Source organism: Gavialis gangeticus, unplaced genomic scaffold (assembly GCF_001723915.1).
Source record: "Gavialis gangeticus isolate Ggan-Ray unplaced genomic scaffold, GavGan_comp1, whole genome shotgun sequence".
Taxonomy (NCBI): domain Eukaryota; kingdom Metazoa; phylum Chordata; order Crocodylia; family Gavialidae; genus Gavialis; species Gavialis gangeticus.
In genome coordinates this window covers 8,915,339-8,936,116 of record NW_017729012.1, presented here as the reverse complement: position 1 = coordinate 8,936,116, position 20,778 = coordinate 8,915,339, and the positions used below count along the sequence as shown (strand labels likewise).

The 20,778-nt window shown below is 52.5% G+C and overlaps 1 protein-coding gene across 1 annotated transcript in view; it reads left to right on the top strand.

Moving 5' to 3' along the window:
- NXN (nucleoredoxin) overlaps positions 1-20,778 on the top strand; it is a gene marked incomplete at its 5' end in the record, with an annotated part of 74,031 nt that overhangs the window by 27,517 nt on the left and 25,736 nt on the right. The gene's annotated exons all lie outside the window — the stretch shown is intronic.

Sequence of the window (20,778 nt, the reverse complement as noted above, 5' to 3'; positions counted from 1 at the left end):
ACAGGGAAGGTGCTAACCCCACTCCGCCCTCTCCTTAAACCCCCCAGTCCATCCAGATCCGCCGTATTTGGGTCTCTCTTCGCTTGCAGGAACTCGGGAATGGGCTGGGTTCCAGCAAGCCAGACGGTGTCTGGAAGTGTTCAATAGAGCTGCTGGCTGAGATCAGCCCTTGTGCCCTTTGGAGGGATCGGGAATGGGGAACTCACCAGAATAGGCTTTTTTTTTTTTTTTCTTCTTCCTTACGAGCTAACACCCAAAAGCACCGGCTAATTCTGTGTGGGGTGAAGCCCTCTGTGGCCTCCTGTCCTGTCCCACAGAGCGGACAGGAGGGGGTTAGAGAAGTGCTGGGTGGAAGTGAAAAGCATCCGTGCTCTTGCTGAGGAGCTGATGCCAGGTCAGAGCCCCACTGAACGGTTGGCTCCCTTAAGCCCCTCGGTGTTTGTCCTCCACCTTTTAGGACTCTGCACGTGCGGTTTGCAGCATGCAGAGCAAACGTCGTTAGTGCCGGACGCCTCGAGACGAGCCCGGGCTGCGTGGGGTGGCTCTTTCCTGGCAGCCTCCTGGCTCCAGTTTAGTTTCTGCGTGTCTGGAGTGCTCTGGGATGGAGCGTTTGTGCACAGTCCTCTGCCCGAGGCTGGCCACTTGGGCAGGCGTCTGCAGCGGGTGCTGTGGCGGGCGATGGGAGCTGCGAGTGGCTGTTAGGACTTTTCAGGCTTTACGATGAAGGTGTCTCGCATACGTGTTCACAAGGCCAAACAGCTTTCTTCCTCCCGGGGACCCCGTCTTGCTTTCCTGCAGAGCGTTGTGTGGGTTTGAAGGCGTCCCCTTGACCCCTCCTGTCCTGCCTGCTTGGACCTCTTAAAAAGAGCTGAAAAGCGGAGCTGCCCATCTCAGATCTCTGCTTCGCATGCCTATTTAATTGGATAATATGCTTGGCCTTTCCTTTCTGTTTACCTTTCGGGTTTGTTATGACACACGAGATGGATTTCTCCTGGCTCTTGCATTTGCAGTATGTAAACCAACAAGATGCAGAACACGGGGCGAGGCGCGAAGGCCGCTGTGATCCGGCGGCGTTGCCCACACGCCTCTGCCTGACTTGCGGCTCTCTTACACTCGGCTGCGGCTCACCTTGCACCTCCTCCAACTGGGCAGGATGGGTCTCCTCCCGTTCGCACCCGCTCACAGCAGGTTAAGACAGAGCTGTGTCTATCGCTAGAAACATTTGGTGGGGTAGCTCTGTGCTTTTGAAGTCCACTGCAGTTCGGTGGACGGGGTGAGCTGCCGGGGTGGGTAGCCGAGGCGTGTTTTGGCTTTGAGGTCTCTTCTCCTCACCTTCCTGCAGATCCACATTTGCTATGCCCCAGTGCTGGGGACAGTTTGCAGACAGACTTCCCCTTGCTGTCCTCCTGGCTTCTGGATGGCTGAAGCCTTGTCCCAGCCCCTGTCAGGGTTTTCCTGCCCCTCGGCTTGGAAACCCACAGCAACGGCTCTTTTGTAGCTTAGCAACATTGACTCTGGCTGGGAGGTCATGAAAGAAAACGCTGCCGCCTTTGCTGTTTAGCCAGCTGTACATAAATGGGGATCCGGATCTCTAATCGGGTCTCTTGGCTGGGCCGCACTGTTTGCAAAGTCTCTGCTCCCAGCCAAGGGCTGGGGCTAACGTGCTTGGGTCTGGGGAAGAGGGCTGCCTTTAAAAAGACCAGTAATCAGCTGGCCAAAGGTCCGTTACACAAGGTGGGCATTTCAGTTGGCAAGAAGCCGATCATCACAGTATTCATTTTTGTTCAACGACCGAGATGGGAGGATTGTGTGCATTTGCTTCAGTCACTTCTCAGCAGGGGCAGGGGGAGAAGGTGGCTGACTTTCCTGCTTGGGTCAGCAGGCAAAGGTGGATGGATGAGCAGCTGGCCTAGCTAAGAGTCCTCTTCTTGTCCTCCTCACATCTTTATTTATGCAGCTTTCAGGCACTCTCCTCTGTCAGTGTTGGGGGAGACGCCAGAGAAAGCTGCAGATATCCCACTGAAGAGATGTAGTCACTGCGGAGATGATTAAAGAGTTCTCGGGTCATCTTGGGCCGAGGCAGTACGGAGCAGTAGGTGGTAGCTTGTATGTCCATTCAACACGAGATGTCCCTGTCGGAGGGAATATGCGTAGGTGCAGCAGGAAGAGGAACTGGAACGTAAATGAAAGGTGATTAGTAAATGAGAAGGATTCCTTGTTGTCATGATGCCATGCAGCCAGGATCTTTCCTCACTTCAGTGTTGAGGGACTGTTGCGCCGTGCATGGGACGCGAAGGGGACCTGGAAGTCAGAACTCCTGGGCTTTCCTTCTGGCATCTGCTTGATGACTCTTAAGCAAAAGTCACGGTAGCGAAAGCAAGCCAAAGATGCTTCCTGTGTCTCAGCTTGCTCATCTGTAAAATGGGTTGATGTCTTACAGGGATGTTCTGGACTATAACTTGTGGCAGCCCTGAGGAAAGGTGCTGCATAAGGGTGCGTTATTCTTAGTGTGGTGGTGATGTGTTGTAGCATCTTGGTGTTTTTATGCATTGGAAGAATGCTCCTTTTAAAAAAAAAAAAACAACAGTCTTTCATCACTAAAAATATCCATGCAACTGAATATACCACCTTTGCTATAGGAAGAAGATAGGCTACCGATGCCAAAGCAAGGCCTGGATGAATGCTGTATTTATTGCAAATAAACAGGATTATTAATGGAGTGAGAGGCAGACGGCTCGTTTCCTGGTGTGGGTTTGCCCCTCTGCCTTAAGTGCTTGAAACACGGTATACTCTTTGGCTTGTTCAAAGCCTCTCTTCCCACTGCTGGTGACTTCTATCCCTAATCTCCATCCTGTGATGCTGAATTAACCCATTTGCAGATCTGTTGGCCTAGTAAGTAGGTCACTGGAGTAGGATTGGAGATGAGGACTGCATTCCCTTTCTCCTGTGGTCCTTCTGGGTGACCTTGGGCAGGTCGCTTCCCTTCTGTAATGGAGCCAGTTAGTTAGACTGACCTCCTTTGGAACCTATTGATGGGCTATGGAGGACCACAGGGTACCTGTAGTATAATCTATGGCCTTTTTGTAGTATTTCTGTTATTTCAGCATCCAGAAGCCCTTTGAGATCTAGTCTCTGACCCTATGCACATAAAAACATAACAAGGCCCTGACCATAGCGATAGTTTTCTGTAGGAAGATCTTGATAAGCTAGTTCAGGGGGGCTGTTATGTAAATGAGGATCCCGTAACCGTTGCAGCTCTGAAGCAGAGATTGCTGAAGGATGATAGGGAGGACGTTTTCCATTTACCAATCTATAAGTAGTTTCCTTGGCCCACATACGTTCTTCCCTGCCTGCCACATTGGCTCCCCCTCCTGTGTCTTAGGATCAGTTTGCCATTGTCTGCTTAAATGCTCACAAAAGATTCCCAGCGGACCCATGCGCTGCCCGCCTCGTGTAGCTGGTGTGACTTTGTTAACAAGCACAGCCTCTGAGTGTCCCTGCAGACAGGCGCTGGCACGCCATCAGCACCAGCTGGAAGAGTTACTGATTTCTCCCATGTTCACTTAGTGAACAGACACAATGCACGGGACAGACGTTCCTTTCTAATCGGACCGAGGCTTTGTTTCCAGCGTGTACAAAAAATGGGGTTTCCTGGTGGCGTTGGGACTTCTGCTGCAACAGCTGGGTTTTCGTTTCCAAACAGCAGCGTCTCCTTACTTAGTACTAGAGTGTCCCTTTCCTCCTACACCCACCCCAGGTTGGCTTTGCATGGACGAAGGAACAATTTCCCATGGGTCTGGAGGGGTTTGGGCTACCTCTGTGTGTGCTAGAGCAACAGCCCGTATGCATGCTCCTACCCAGTGGTAAGTGGTGGCTAAGCCACAGCCACTTCCCCTTTCGGCCCCGAAGGAGAGGCTGCCTCCATTCAGCTTCCACTGACTACAGGGCGGGAGTCTGCTAAGGCCAGTCCTTGCAGAGATTCAAGGTGTAGGAAAGCCCCAGTCCCGTTCACCCCATGCTAAACTGTTCTGATGTCCGCACCCTTCATCATCCAAGTCTGTGGAAACCCACAGCAGCTGGAATCTGCTTCGTGGCCGGGCCTGGCGTGACCGCGGCCCTCGGTTACATCTTTGTGCTCGTGTGTCAGAACTGGAAGTCCAGCTTCAACACCGTTAACAGGGAGCAAACCTGAAGGCCTTTTTATCTGCCTCAGGGCTGGGTTAACAACCAGGGCAAAACAGCTTGCACTGTCCCCGAGATGCAGGCTGGTGCTGGCCTCCTTATCTAATAGTGTGCAGCCGCGCAGTGGTCAGTGTTTTATGGTTGCCAGCAGCCGAGGGTCCCAACTTTGCTTAACCTAGCTCTGACTTCTAGTCCAGTGACGCATTTATTCTCTCCTGTGGTAAGTCTAATAGCAGTATATCCACAGCACTGACTGCTTCAAGACCCCTTAAGGGATGCATAGCAGGGGCCCAGGCCTGGCCAACCCACCAGTCTGTCCCTTGATGTAACTGGTTCAGGACCAACGAAACGTGGATCTAAACTGGTTCTTGCTGTCTGCCGTATCCAGGGTAAAGCGTCGGAGCGCTCTCGGGAGAACTTCTCTGATGCTGATCTAGTCTCGGTGTGAGGAGGAGCGTGCAGCAAAGGCACCAGATGCCTACTTGTTCGCCACCGACCCTCTGCAGGAACGCGCTGCTGTCTTCTGCAGCCTCGGCTTCGTGGCTTGTTTCTGATGTGAGTAATCTTCAGGAGTAAAAAAGACTTTTTGAAACTTGTGTAGAAGACGGAGGCTTAACGGAGTGACTTTCCTGGCGACAAGGTACTGTTGAGTGAGAGCTTAACTGCGAGGGGCTGTATTCACATGTACAGCTGCAGACACAGAGAGAAACAAGCTGGCTCGCACCTCAAGCATCTTTGTTTAACAAGGAAGGCTCCAAAAGAAATGAAGAACCACCCCACCTCGCATGCTCCTCCGTGCCCGGTGACTTCGCCATGTATCCTACACACAGTTGTTGCTATGCCAAACACAGACTTTAAATAGTCCCCCCTAATTAGAGAGCCCTCAGCCAGAAGAATGCAACAATTGTCTGAAGGCACAATTAGCCGTCAATGATCTCATTGTCTGTGTCTTACAGAAGTTTCCTCGCTTGTTTGCTTGTGTTGTGAAATTACCCAGCAATGCCAAACTCCATTTGGTGTTCATTAAACCCAGGGACACCCGGGGCCTTTTGCCAGAGGGCTGGCCCCTTGCCAGGAGCTCAGTAGCAGCACCTAATTGACCAGAAATGCCAAAAATATTTGCCTGTCACTTCCTTGGCTGGGGTGCATATCCTCCCACCTGTTTCAGGTACCTATTGGGCCCCACTTCTCCCTACAGCGACATGTGAGCACCTCGGGATCTGTGATGTATCTAACCTCTCAACACCACCTGCGGTGGGGAAGTCTTATTATTTCTAGCCTATGGATGGGCAGTTGAGCTGCAGAGAGACTCAGCTACTTGAACGAGCTCGTGCAGGGAAGTGAACCCCCGGTCTCCTGAGTCCCAAGACAACTTTCTAACCACTGCTGGACTGTTCCCCCTCCAGTGGCTTTCGCGACTGAGCACAGCATTGGGGCTGTGTGGAATGATATGGGCTGCACTTGTCCGGGGCACAGGTTTTGGTTGTCCTGGGATGAAGCCTTTGAATCTGTTCATCCAGAAAAGCCCCTCGCCAGTGGAAGTACTGGTGCCTTGCCCTCCTGAAAACGAGGGCGTTCCTTCGGTTTGGCTGGAAGCGCCGAGATCAAGGCCTGGCTTTGAATCTCAGCTGTGTGAATGCACGGGGTTCAGGCAGGTCACTTGTCAGGTGGAGAGGTTCCTGGGGCTGACTTTGGCTGTTTAAGCGGCTGGCCGCTATATGACAGGCCTAACAGGATCTCTGAGAGCAAGTTGAAAGAGGACTGCAAGTTTTGTTCAGATCGGTGGATGTTGGAGAAGAGCTGGTGCTTCTGCCCTTTGAAAAAAAGAGAATTCACTAGGGGAGAAAACAGATGGTTCAGGTTGGATTTTTTTTTTCCTCCAGTAAAATTTGCATAAAGGTAGTAAAAGGTCGTTGTAGCTGCAGAGTCTCCCCGTCAGCCGAGCCGGCTGGTGGCTGACTGCAACAGCCTGCTCCTCTGTGTTCCTGGAAACAGCATCAAGATGAAGCAAGATAACTGAAGAATGACTGGGAGAAGGGGGAGAGAGAGGAATGCTTGGTGCTAATAGTCTAACTGCAGAGCTGCCAAGTGAGATGAATATGTTGGAGTTTTGACTCCCCGGCTGCATTTAATCAGTTCTGACCGCGGGGCAGAGAAGGGTTGAACAGCCGTGCTCAGAGCCTCCATAGCAGATCCTTGGAAAAAACCATTTGGGAGATGAGCAGATTAGCTGATTTCATTTGCTGCAGACCCACTGATTACCCGGTCCTGGCTGGCTAACGCTTCCTGTCCCGTCTGTTGTAACGAAGGGGAGGAGAGGCAGATTGCTCGTGTGATGAAGCCTGGCAGACGCACCCTTTGTTGCTCGCATGTATGTTGATTACCTGGGCTTTCCAGTGGTGCAGGCAAAAATTGCCCGAAAGCCGATGCACAAAGCCTCAAACTCCAGGTGACTCCCAAGGAATCCTCTCTGCCGGCCTTTGCTCTGGTCCTGCGTGGGGACTTGGTGGAGTTCAGCTGATTGTAGCCATCCAGCCTCCAGGTTCAGGGCACTTGACTCCAGTACAAGAGTTTAATCCTGTCTTTAGTTCCCAGTACAATGAAAGGGGCAGCCTCCCAGCAGGTGTTGTGCAGCGTTTGGATCCCTTCGGGAGAGCTTACAAAGTGGCAGGGATCTAACGGGAGCTGAGGACTCTGGGATCTTCAGAGCAGTGACATTAAATTCTGAACAAAAGAGATAAATTAGCCTCTCTTCTGCAACAACAAAACAGATTGCTTTCATTTACGGCTGTTTCCAGGAGGGCTGAGCTCAAAGGATTTGACGTGGTCGCCCGGCTCCCCTTGGTTGCCTTACTTGTTTGCATCGTCAAGCAGTTAATAAAGCTTGGAGACGAGAGATTTATGCATCTGTGAATTCTTCCAGGTCCAGGAGATTTTCCGTTGGTGCTGCAGCCGCGTTTCCATTGCCTCACGTGCTGAACGTGTCCTGCTCCTGGCACCCTGTGTCATCGCAACTGGCGCTTGCCAAATCCAGCAGTTGAAAACCCTCTTGTCCTGTTTTCTGATCTTGTTAGTAACGTCATCTCCTCTATTTAATGTCCTGGATACTCATGCTTCCCTTTTCCTGTGCGCCCGTTCCCTGCACTGTTTTAACAACTGCCTGTTTCTAGAGCCACTTCCCTCATTCCTGAGTGTGCCCCACGCTCTGCTCACGCAGCAGCCACCTCTGAAGAGGAGGGCGGCAGCTAGTGGGCAGCAGGACGAGGGGTTTTGGATTGGAGCACATGGCCAGCTGCCCGCCTTGCTCCAAATCTGCAGCATCCTCATAGGACAGACGTGGCCTTGATTGAAAGTCTTAGCCTGAAACCCTAAGCAGAGTTGCATGGGGCTCCATTTCCCAGTGTAGGGAGGCAAAGGGAGGCGCTGACTCTGCTGAGACTGGAGTCTCTGGCGCCCGACTGATTTCGAGCCTGGTGCTTATGCCCGTAAGCCGCCCCTTCCAGCTGCGCACAACTGCAAGGTGAGGTAATGAATACCGTGCACCTTATCTGACATTTTGAATGCCCCCGCGAGGCTCGTGTTGTCATCAGCTGTGGGCAGGCAGTGTCTAATTCGGTACGAATTGCTGCCGTCTCTGCGCTGCTCTCAGGCTCCACGTAAAATACAGGGCCACTGAGGGCTCTCTGCTCACGTGGGATCGGTCATGTCGTGAGATCAGTTCTTCCCTTCCCCGTTGCAGGATTGCATGCCTCAGCCCTGAGCAACAGACTCCCACTGTTTTATTTTGCAGCTTCCCAGACTAAAGCTGGCAGATGACTGCAGGTTTTGACCTTGCCCCCTTTTACATTGTAGTGGGTCTGGCGCTAGCAAACCTCTGTATTCTGGCTTAAAAGGAAGATGATGAAACCTTGACATACTGGCTCACTGCTGCTGTCTGCAGATGGAGCCTGGGGCCCTGCGTAGCGGAGGCATTTGCAGGAGCTGATGACACTTTTTCAGCATGCTTCACACCTCGCTTTCCCCAGTCGGTCGAGGCTGGCAGGCACGGGAGGCTTTGCAGGACTTCCACACAGGTCCCTGCAGGGGCTCAGCTTTCATTCGCTACTCGCCAAATGCTTTTTCCCCCATTCACTTAATGGCAGCAGGTTAGAATGTGCTGCTCTGTTTAAAAAGAGTGTGTTCATCTGTGCCATAAACAGCCACCCTCTACTGACCCGGAGTCTGGTCCCCATCTGCTCTGCTTCAGCGTAGCAGCAGACGCTGTTTGGCACTTCTCTGCAGCTCTGCCCTGTGCGGGCTCCCGCGGTCTGTCTGCCCCATCCACTCTCCATCTTCTCTCAGATCTCAGCTGAAACCCTCTCTTTGCTCCATTGCTGTCTGCTCTGTAATGGTAGCTAATTCTGCAAAGAGCTTTATGTGGTACAGTTTAATGAGAAATGCTGTAAAATACAAGGGCAGGGGGGCATGTGGGAGTGATCTGCCTAATCTCTTATGCATGTGTATCCCCTGTTGCTAACCTTACATCGAGGCTGTATGCATTATTCTGGACTGGGTTTTTAACATGTGGAGTTGATTAATTGCTAATTCTAGTTTTGCAGTTACATTTTCGTATTTAGACGTCACTGGCTCATCTCGGCCGGGCTTGAATTTCTGAGCTGCAGCCGTTTTGGAAAAAGGATTTGAGTTTTTGGTTTTGGGAACAGGAAGGCAAAGAGGAGCAGCTTCATGGGAAGCGTTCTGAGGTCATGGGTGAGCTCAGGTCGTTAGCCACTCAGGTGCAGGTTTCTCTTGTGGCTTTTCGGGGTCCGTGGTCTCTGCCCTGCTAATGTTCTTCAGGTGGCAGGAGGGAGAAGGGGACACTTGGAAGGAGAACGTTTCCAAAGCAAACCCTGGTGCCCGAAGTCATCCGTCCCGCTTCCTGGGCAGCGGTTAGCCTGACGAGGCTGCCCCGTAGGAGACTTGCAGCAGCATGGACCATCCCCGTCGCTGGGGTGCGGTTGTGGTTGCAGTGTCCTTTAAGAACAAGAGTTTGTGGCCCTGAGTCAGCCCTGCAAAGTGCGTCACTCACAGCTTAGCCTAGAGCGGCTCCGGGAGGGATTTTTGTGGCAAACGGGAAGGAGAAATCCCCCACAGGCTGCTGCAGATGGGAACCACTTCCCTCTGTGGTGGCACAGGGGAGTTGGGGTGAGTGGGAGGACTTAAGAGCCATCCCCAGCTGAGCCAAGAGTGCTCAGGAACGGGAGGTTGGGGTAGGTGTCTGCAGGCTTCACCCAGAGCGTGGCTAAGGCGTGAATCTCATGCATCCTTTAACCCCTTGGAGCTTGGACCGGAACTGCTGGTTTCTTTCTCCACATTGCAGGCAAAGCCCAGTCTGCTGCAGAGAGGTGGAGCGGTTGCAGTCGGGCTGAGTGAAGGCTCAGAGGCCGGGGCCCGTCTCTTCCTAGCTCTGCTGCTGGCTCTAAGTGACCTCTGTGGGTGTATCCCCTGGAAAGACTGCTTTCCCCGTGGAAGCTCCCTGTGGCCAAGACATCCGTGCAGGCCCCGCTAGCCCTGGACTGGTGACAGCCCTAGCAGGCGCTGCATTGTTTGGTCAGCAAGAGGGTTTTGTTGGGTTTTTTTGATTCAATTGTTTAAAGTTCCCTTTTGGATTAACTGCTACAAACCCATAGTCACACCTCATTGTGTTCAGTGGAAAAAAAAAAAATATCCCCGCTTCCCTGTGGATCCTGGAGGCCTTTGTGTTTGGTGGGAACTCTGTCTGAACTCTCCAGGCTTTTACATTTTTTGTTTGTTCCTTAATGACTTGGGATTTGGAGGCGTTGACCTCGAGATGGCTATCAGCGCCACAGGCTGGTTCCCTCCGAGCCAACGGTAGCAGCAAAAGCAAACTTTGCAGATAGGAAATCCACACTGTAATGTGAGGTAATTTTGGCGGCTGGCCTGTAATGAATGATGGATGAGACTGGAGACTTTGGGAGACCCTTAACGTACATTTGGCATCCCACACCCCCACTGTACCCCTGTCCTTTCCAGACACGGAGAAAAATATCCCTTCCCCATAGAGGGAGGGATAAATTATTATTTTTCCTTATTACATTTGTGTTTAGATAGCTGTTTCTGACTCCAAACTCATCGTTTGGGGGCATAACTTATTGGGCCCACATCTGATGACCTTTCACATCTGTCTTTCCTCATAGCCTCTCTGGCAAGCTCTTTCATTCCCTCCTTGTATTTCTGTGTTGCATGGTGCACAGTGCTCGTGCTCTGCCAGAGAGACGATAGAGAGCAAGAACAGCCAAGGTGACACGGGACCCGTGTCCTACAGCATTGTACAGCTGATCCTTGCCCGGGCAATCCCGTCTGGCAGGCCTGGAAACCCAAATTCCTCTTTGTCTCGAGGACAGGTACGGCTGCAGCAGTGACAGCGAGACCTTTCCTTCTGCGCCGTCTTGGCAATAGACATGAGTATGGACTTGCAAACGTCCCCTCTCGTGAAGTGAGAAGCATGTCTCGGCCCTTGTTCCCCTTCAGTCTCTGATTTCTCTGCTGATGAACTGGGACTGACAAAGGCACCGATGAGTGGACTGCGCCAGTAGTGATGGTTCTTGGAGCAAGGACATCTTTCTGTTTGCAACCATCAAACCGCCGTGGGTTATGCCTGACCTGAGTGTGGTTTGAGCCAGAGGTTTGGTTGCAGAGGGGCCTGCCTTCCGTTTCTGTTTCAGTTCCAGCGATCTGAGCATCCGGACTCCCACGCTCCCCAAATTGCAGCAAGCGAAGTTGAGGTTAGCTATTAGGAAGAATTTTCTTACTAGGATGGTAGTAAAACACTGGAACAGGTCACCCAGAGAGGTGGGGGGGATCTCCATCCTTGGAGGTTTTGAAGACCCAGGTAGACAGAGCCTTGGCCAGGGTGATGTAGTTGGGGCTGGTCCTGCTTGGAGCAGGGGGGTGGACTAGGTGTGAGGTCCCTTCCCAGCCTCTATGGAGCATCCCCCCACCCACATTAGTCTGCTGCAGAGCTCTGAGCTATTAGTCCCTCCTGCCGGCAGCATTGCTGTCATCCTTTTGAGACGCATCTGATTTGTGCCAGCTGAGCGTCCGACTCAGTCGTGCTCCGCGGGAGTGCGTTTGCCGCAGGCGCTGCCTCCTCCCAGTTACCAGGGAGGGCACGGTTGTATGTCCCGCTGTGTCCTGAACCTGGAGCTGGGCCACACTGAAGGCTGGGCTTGCTGAGAGCCCTGTCAGGAAAGCAGCACACCCTCTGCCGTGGGCTGGGGTAATGGGAGAAATGAGAGGAAAGTAGGAAATTGAAAGAGAGCAATAATGAGCAGCTAATGACTCTGCCATGAAACCTGTCCAGCGCTGAAACCCAAGCCCCCTAATTTACTTCCAAATACCACATTTCCTCTGTGTACCTTCGGGTAGCAAGTCGTAAGGGGAAAGTCTCATTATATTGACTAGTTTATTGCCGGTGGGTTACCAAATGCCTCTTAACCACTCGCTTCCAGTTTACTGGAAACCTGAAGCTTGAGGAAATGTCTGGGGCTGACAGATCTTTCCCAAGCTGCTTTTCTGATTGCGATGCATTTGGTTTTGTTCTGTTGAACAAAGGAAGGATGGAGGATGGCAACTTGGCTCAATGCGCAGCGGAGGTTGCAGTGCCTTTTGGGTCAGCCCCCGCTGGGCACATGGAGACCCAGCTCGCCCACTCCCCTCCTTGCCACGTCTTGCCCTTTCTGTCATTACGCCGGTGACAATGTGAAACCCGGCTGCAGCCAAGCCACAGAAAGGCAGGGGTGAGGGCAGCCAAAATCTCGCCCAGCTTGAGGAGCGGGGGAGCTGGCAATGGCGGGAGGTCATTGCCAGGTGATGTTGGACCTCCTGGATTCTGTCTCTGGCTTTTCTGCCAGCCCGCTCTGTCTCTGTGCTAGTTGGCAGCAGGGTTGTGAAGTGCGAGCGTGTGCTCCTGAGGCACCCTGGGGTCCTGGGAGAGAAGGCACTGCAGGGGTCTGAAGCAGCGTTGTTACTGAGCTCCTCGAGATGGGATAACACCCTCCCTAGACACGCAGCATGTGCTCGCCTCTGCACGCTGCTTTCCTTTAATCACTTTTACAGCTCCTCTGTCCTTCTCTTCTCCAGCCTGAGGCCCGCCTTGACCCTTGTGGACCAGGTAGCATAGCTGCATTTGGAGGCGCCTTTTGTCTTTTAAAATGCATGAGCATTTCTGAAAGAAGAGTTGATGGAGGGCAACCAAAGGAACAGGCCCACCCACCTGAGCATCCCCTGCGCAAACCCCCACCAACGGGCTTAGGGGATGGAGAGGCCCGACCTCAATGGACAATCCGACACCGTATGTAAAAGGCTTTGTGTGTTGTGCCCCACAGGCTCAGAGGAGCTGACAGGTCCGTGGCACATCGACGTCCCCATCTCAGCAAGTGGAAGCACCCAATATATGGCAGGAAAGTGATGCAGGGATCGGCAGCAAGGCCACAGCAGTGCTTTCCGGTGCACTCTCTCAAAGCGTGTGAGCGCTCGCACGTGTGCACACCTTCAGTGTTCAAGTCAAGCCAGGCTCCAGGGACCTTGCATTCCCCTTGTGCATGTTTAGGAGCCTGGGGCTGTGTTGGTGCTGCTGTTGTGTGCGACAGCTGTGTCTCCTTTGGCCCCCATGGGCTTGGCACTGCAGAGACCAGCAGTGACACAGTCCTTATGCTGGAAAGCTTAAACTGGCAAGAGTGAGTGAAAGGGGGGAAGAAAAGGAGGAAGCTGAAAGGCCGTGGCGTTTGCTCACGGTTTGGCAGGAAATCTAGGGCAGAGCCAGAGGCTGAACCCAGGGCCCCTGAACTGTGGGTCAGTCTGAATGACGAGATAAAGGCAGCATGGCCAAACGAGCGGAGCACTGGGCTGAGATGCCGGAAACCTGGATTTGTTACCCGCCTGTCCCGCTGACCTGGCCGGTGACCCTGAGGAGGCTCCTCGCCACTCGGGGATTGTGGCACTGACCGCATCTCTCAAGTGCTTTTGAGATCCCTGGATGAGAAGAGCCAGCGGCTTGGTGGTGCTGCTGTTGTCTAGGGAAAGGCTGGCTTGCAGCGATCCACTGGCTGTGAAACTAAGCCAGAAGCACTGGGACAGGCAGAGTTTGCCTTGGTGTTGCCTGCCTTGTGCTTGCTCTGACTGCCGGGCCCATGGTCTGGCAGTCTGGCACCTGTCCCCAGCACTAAACTCCATTTAAAAGTTTGAAAACCTCAAACAAAGCAGGCCGCGTTTGGTCTCAGCTCCGAGCCCCAAGGCCGCTCTCCGCAGAGCATGTTAACCACTGTTTAGGCGCTCCAAGCCCTGCTCGACAAATTGGATGTTTTCGTATCGGATGCGGGCCACAGGAAATCCAGCCTGTCAGCCTGTGAAATGTGTGTTGGGAGGAAATGAGGCAGCTCCTGCACTCGCTCTGCGGTGTCTGCCAGGGCCTGGGAGCCATGTGCTGCTTTGTCCTGCAGTGGAGCGCTCAGCTCCTGCTTGGGGGTGGGGGGCGTTGTTAGTGCAGGAAACACTGATGTGCAGCAGTGGGAGTGTTTGAATGGGTGCCGTGTACTGTGGCCTGCAACGGAGCGGGCAGCTGGGTGAGGGATCCCCAAGCAGCGTGAGACTGGAAACGTAACGGAGTGAGGTGTGTAAGGATGCGGCCTCACCCCAGGCGCTCTGCAACAGGCATCTGTGCTGGTCTGGACAGGGCAGCGCACCCCACTTCCAGCTACACAACTGCCTACCAGGCCTGGCTTTGGGGTGTGGACTGGTGCAGTGCGGCCAAGACTGGAGTCAGCGAGTTGACTGGCCCCAGGCAGGGGAGAGCAGAGGAGCTTCCACAGGGAGCCGCTGAGACAGCGTGGTTTTATTGAAGCGCCTGCGTGGAGTAGGAGGACGGGGCAGAGCCGATTTGAACCAGCTTGTCCCCTCTTGGGGCGTGCGTGTAAGGGGAGGGAGAATGACAGATCCGTGCCTGGCTGCTCAGAGCCCAGCAGCTGGAGCGCTGGGTGCTGTCCCGGCCTTTTACCTGGATCCTGCGTATCGCGCTAGCCGGGTCCAGATCCTTCCTCCTCAGCGGCCTTTGGTTTCCCGTTGCTTCTCAGTGGGCAGTAGCAACTCAGTAAAAACCAAAGTCCTCCCTCTCCTCCATAAAGCACAGTCCTCTTGCATGTGTCACTCCACAAAATCCCTGCCTTGATCCAGCCAAGTGTAAGCACCCTGCTTTCCTGGCATCCGTGGGGATCGGCTGTCCCAGGAGGAAGTGGAGCGCTGGGAAGGAGCTCGTCCCTGCTGAGCAAAGCCCAGATTGCAGGGACAGGCGTAAACGGGATTTGAAATCCACGGAGGACGGGACGTTCTGTTGTTCCCCTCCTGCTGCGTGCGCTGCCTGGGTGGCCCCTTGCTCTTGTAAATCCTGTTGGGCACAATGTGCAAGCTGCAAGCTAACATGGAGAGCGAGTGAGGACAGGGGTCCCCTAGGGCGTTTGACCATGAGAAGGCAGTGACACGAACAATTGGGGATGTCTCAACCCCCTGGAACCAATCCGCTTGACAGACAGGGAGCCGGCTCTGGGAAACCAGCCTGCATCGCCACATCCCCTGGAAGTCGTCACTGATTCCAGCAGAGCAAGACCTACAGGTGCCTTCTTGTGGTAGCGTTAGGGATGTGGTAGCTGTGGTGGTCCAGGAATTGTACAAGAGGCAAGGATTTCTTAGCATGCTATCTTTTATTGGACCAACTGCAGAGCCGGGATCCCTTCTTTGTATTTCAGCTGGTGGCTTTGTAATGAGAGACCAGCAAGTGTTGCACTCATGTCTGTCTGCCTTCCACGGGAGAGAGAAATGACCTGCCTGCTTGATGCACATCCAAATAGCATCTGCATATGGAGGGGAGAGGAAGGAGAGAGCCTGGGGTTGGTTAAGTGTCTTAGTACTGCGCTCGCTGTATTGTGGTTTGCAAAACCCACCTTTCCGTGGCTCCCACCTTCCGGCGTCTCTCTCCAAGCAGACCCATGTTGTGTGGGGTCTGGGAGGCTCCCACCCCTTTGCTTCTGGTCTTGCAGCAAAACAGGCCGGGAGTGCCGGCTTTACCTTTCGATTGCTGCTGAAGTCGCCCAAAGAGCGCACCGGACAGCTTGGCTTCCTGTCTCGGCCCGGTGCCGGGCTTCCGTTGCAGGCTCCCCGAGGGGAGGGTACAAGCCAGCCAGAAACTTTCCATCGTGATCCCAGCACAAATTCCCAAAGGCATCGTCGGGGAATCTGCAGAAGCACCTCCCAGTCTGGGGCCTTTGAGTCCTCGGCAGAATTAGCCTCTTGGGCAGAAAACGTTGGGCTGTAACTGTTTTCGTTCACAGACCCCTTTGCACCTGAGCGGCTCTCGCAGGGTTTCTTTCCTTCCCCCATGTTCTCCGAGCACCAAATGAATTTGCCTGCTGATGAGAAACTTTGCCCAAAAGACTGACCTTTCCACAGAAAGGACTTTAAACCCAGGGGCCCTGATGTGTGCATCGTGCTTGGGGTGAGGGAAAGCAGGACCTTTTAAAGGTCCTTCAAAGGGAATTCATGAGCCTCAGGCAACACAGGCTCCAGGGGTGAATTTGGAGGAAATGTTGCATTGCATTTCATTTAATGGAAAGCAGCAGCCCTCCATGTTGGGAACATGTTCTCATCCCTGTTGTCGGATATGCCTTTGAGCTTTTAAATTAACTTGGTTTGCCAAGGTTTCCCAGGGTCAGAGGAGACGCACGGGTTGCAGTAGATATGTCGTTATTGCTCTCATAGCTCGTTTTGGCAGTGAATGTCTTGAAAAGTCTTCATCTGACTTGGATAAAGGCAGACATGGCACCTATTGCAGCCTCACCCAGCTTACATGACAGTAGAGAAATGTGACTGCTAAGGAGACCACCCTTCCTAGGGGCCAGCAGGTAGCCAAGCGTGTGGGGGAAGACGTGCCAGTTCTGGGTTTCCCCACACGCGCCGTGCAAGCAGCTGGACTCTCTTTGCCAGGGCTAGTCACACTCCAAGCTAGGCTTTGCTAGCGAGTCAGTATGTCCAGGGCTGGTAAATCAGTCAGCACAACCAAAAATAGCAGGCAGCAGCTGCTAGCGGAGGGGTTCCCTTCCCCGTTAGCATGCACCGGGGAAGCGAATTCGATCTTCCCTGGAGATTGCATCCAAGGAGCTCGGTTGCTTTGTAGCCCAATGGAGAAGAGCCTGTCCCAGCTGTTCGGTGCATCCAAACAGAGAGGCTTATTATTGCAAAGACTTTCTTCTAGGGTGGTTTTCAAAGTTCTCCCAAGTGTTGATGCATTTCCAAGTTGCTGGGATGGAAGAAAGAAAGTGAGCAAAGGATCAGTGTCTGCAGCAGCAAAGCGGCCAAGAATGACCTTTTGCAGTGCTGTCAGGCCTCTTGTCTGTGGGCCTCCAGTCACTCTCCTGAAGATGAGTAACGGAGCACGTGGCACTCTAAAATGCCGGGCCAAAGAGTTGCGTGTGAATAATGGGACCAGGAATTGGCACCCTGGGGTCCTGATTCAGCTTCAGTTGGTTGATGACTTTGGTTCAGGTGAGATTATGAAAGGACCTGGCGACTCCAGTTTCTCCACTCCAGGTTTCCTAAGCACCTGTATAAGGTGCCAGATCTGTTTCTGGATGAGCTGATCATCCCGTGTCCCTCCGTATTTGGTACACCTGAAAAGGAGCATGCTTCCCCAGCTCCTGTTCCAGCTGGCTTCCCGCATCGCGGGCAATATTTGACTTACCAGGAGCGCAGCGTGAGTGGGGAGCGAGGAGCAGTCCAAGAGGATCAGCTGATTTCAGAGCGAAGAGCCTGTGGATGAATTCCACATCTGTGTTAGCTTTGGCTTGATCCCACAGATTTGCTCCAGCTGTTGGGAAGCGGAGCAGAGATCCCCTCTTTAAATGCATGATCAAATTCTCCAAGCGCGGGGTTTTTCCTGTGTCATCCTCCTTCCAGACGGGAAAACAGCTTTTTGTCAAAGTTGCTGAGGCAGCATTCTCCGGTGGTGTACATAGCATCCTCTAATCTTCCTGTGGTTTCCCAGGAGCTCACATTTTGCTTTCTGTGCACCACACCTCACACAATAGTCCTTTCAGAGGTGTGTGCAGGCATTTGTCTGGTGGTTATTCAGCCAGCTGTCTGTATAGTGGTGCCTTTTCTCTCCTGCTCAGATCCTGAATACCAGATGCTCCAGCTTCCCGTGCCAGCTGGAGCAGCAGAGGTGACACTTGAAAGTAATTTGAGTCTCCCCTGGCTGGTTTGCCAGTCTTATTGAGATGCTGGGCAGCGCCCGGGACCTTGCTGAGCTCAGTACCATTACCTTGTACAGCCTCAGGGCTAGCTCTCTCCCATAGTTGCAAGCCATGTCAGCGACTTGCCTGTAACCACGTAGGCTGTAACTAATTTCCCCAGCCCAAATCACGGTGCAGCTGTTATCACTTTTAATGAGACGTGTAGGGGGTCTATGGCTGAGCAGCACTGAGAGCGAGCGTGGCCAACTGATACCTACCACCCCGTGATTTCCTTCTGCTCTACTTGCTGCACAGATTAAGATGCCAGTCATTCACCGCGAGGCTCAGGAACTGTCGGAGCAACTTACCCAGGAGTCTGCTGGATTATTCCATCCTTTAATGACTTTCGAGTTTGATGTAAAGATTTTATTGAAAAATCCCACAAGGTGCTAACTTAGCCCCAAGGAATCCCTGGATGACAGGCCCAGGCCTGCTCCGTGCGAGGAGTCAGGTGAAGGGAAGTGCATCACTTTATGCTGCTGTTGTGTGTCACGTGCTGATCCCATTCAGTCGTCCTAGCAGTGCCCGTTGCTGCCAGTAAAGTCTAAGTGCTGATGGCATCTCTTTGGCCCGTTTGGTATTTCCAGATATTTGCCTGTGATTTTAGTGGAGCTTTCAGCCACCAAAAGACGGTTTATGGTTTTAGGAAGTTGTAAGGGCAAACTCTGAGGCTGCGTAGCAGGTACTGATGCCACTTTTAGTTTTGTACTCTTATAAAAAACGTTCTTCTTTGTAGGAAATGGAAGGGAATCCGCCTCGCTCTTCACGTGGAGAATCAGAGGGAAGTTGAGTTAGGGAAATAAAACAGCAAAGAATGATCAAACCTGGTTTCCCATCAAGGTTACATACTTTCAGGTCAGACCTATAGTAAAAGGAGCCATTAGACTTTCTCTTTAGAAGTGTCTGATATGCTTTGGAAAGCTAAACCTGATTGAAGGAGGCCATTACCATGGGAATGGGGGTAAATCTTGGCAATCGTCCTTCAGTGCATGCGTTTTTCATTTCCAATCAGCTTTCCCAATGCACAGGAGAATCGTCAGACCAGATTGCTTTGACTTTAAATAGTGCATTCATGTAGTTTCTGATGCAGACATCCAAATTAATATGGTTAGGGTTTCGAGACCGCTAATTTGCAATTCAAGCCTTCTGTAGCCAGGTTGAAATTATAGTGCCTTTCAGCGCTCTTAAATGCAGTCGTCTCGCTTGTTCGGCTGTGTCTCTAAATGCTAACTCACCTGATAGTCTGTAGGAAGAGCCTTTCATTGAGGGATTTATTTTTGAGTGTGATCATCCTAGAGCTCTTTACAAGCCTGCACGGTCCGGCCTTTCGGATTGTGGCAGCGGGCAGATAAACAACGCTGGGAAAACCGTTTTCCGCTCGCTTGCTTGGGGTCTGTTACCAGTGTGCAGCACTGCTTAGCTTTGAGGCTGGCGGGGGGCTGGGCACAACTCTGGGATTGATGGATGGTTTTATGTCAGGATCTGATATCCATGCCGTTCTGGCATTGAACACGAAGCCCTGTGATTTTTAAACTGATCTCTGATCTTTGCCAAGATTTATGTGCAATTAAGCCTGCTCCAGTGACTGCACTTAATGCCCAGCACTCTGTAAAGTAACCCATGTTCGATTTCCACGAGCCCTGGCCTGGTGGCCAGCTCAGTCCCCTGCAGGCAGCAGCACCTTGCCTGGTTCGGCGGTCGTCCAGGGGATTGTTTGTACAGCTGCCATAGGTGCGCTTGACCCTCGAGCTGCGCACGCTTGCAATGGCTGAGCGGCCCCTCTCCCACAAGGGAGGCAGCTGGAACATACTTCAGAGCTCGGAGGGAGCTGCTTTCCCGCACCAGAGACTTGGCAAGCAGGAGTAAAATGTGAGCAGGTCTTTACGGGTACTCCACAGTTACTATCTGCAGCCTCCTTGTTGTCAGCAGCCCCATCAAGATCCTCTCCCCACACCTCGAGCTCGCAGAGTTGGATTTGCTTTCTGTGCTTGGAATGCGACTCGGTTCCACATGGCTCGTTTGCATTTAGCAATGGCTTTGATAGCCCAGACCATTCAGCATTAGTGACAGCTTGGCCCAAGGGGTCCCGCCTAGCTGTTAGGGTACCGGTGCCAGCACGGGGCACGAGGTGTTGTATGTCTGTGGTCCCTAATGCCTGCACGCGTCCAAGAGAAGCCTCTTTGTGGCCCAGTTTCTCCATTCTTAGATATCTGAGACCAAGACGACTTTGATCACCAGATTGCAGGTAGGCAAAATGTTGACAGCCTTGTTAAGCATCATAAAACATTTTGCAAATGAATGGCTTCCAGAAGAGAAATCTGGAGACTCTCCCATAAAACCCTGAATACCTTTGCAGTGATGCCCAGAGCTAGAACTGTGGGAAGCATCTCCGGTTTCTCCCTGCCTGAACATTGCTCCCCGCTGCCCCCTTTCCCACACCCTTCGTATTTTGTCCACAGGATGCAGACAGGGCTGGGATTGCTTTATTCACATTTAGTGCTTGGCACAGTGCGGCCCATCTCACTTGAGCCATTTGCATGCTGCTCTAATATAAAATAATATAGTCTGATGCAAATAACCCTGATATTAAACAAGAAAATGCATAAAGCAAGCTGGAATAAGAAGCAGCACCACGTGCTTTGAATCCTCCTCTGTATCGTAACATTTGTATTGCAGAATAACAAGTTGAGGATTTCCAAGTTCTGTTCCCGCTGATGTTCCCTCCTGCAATTCTCACGGTGCTGCTTTGTTTCCTTCTCCCCTGGCCCAAATGAACATCATAAATGCCCATGGAGCTGGGGAGGGTTGCAGCCCATTAATATTTGACGTTGTGGGAAGCTAATGATTCATTTCCTTCCCTCCGCTCTGTCCTCTCTGGTTCTGTGCTCTGATTTGATTGCATCTGAGAGGTCGATAATTCATCATGGGGCTGTTTTAGCATGGAGCGCCTTGGGAAGAAGTCAGTGAACTGCTTTGAGTGGAATATTTACGTGCACGAAGGTCTGAGAGAGATTCTCTGGCCGTGGCCAGTCCTGGTTTTCAGTCGCTCTCAAAAATGCATTGGAGTGGTCACAGGAGGCCATGGGAGGTCAGGGAACCGGCTTCCCAAGCTCCATGTACACCTGCAGGCTATACCTTGCCAGCAGCTCTCTCTTCCTCTAGCTCCTTTGCATTCCAGCGCGGTTTTGTTTCCTGTGTCAGAAGCGCGCACTGTGAACTAGCAAGCTAGGAAGGTCTGAGTCCAGCAGGCTTCAGTAAT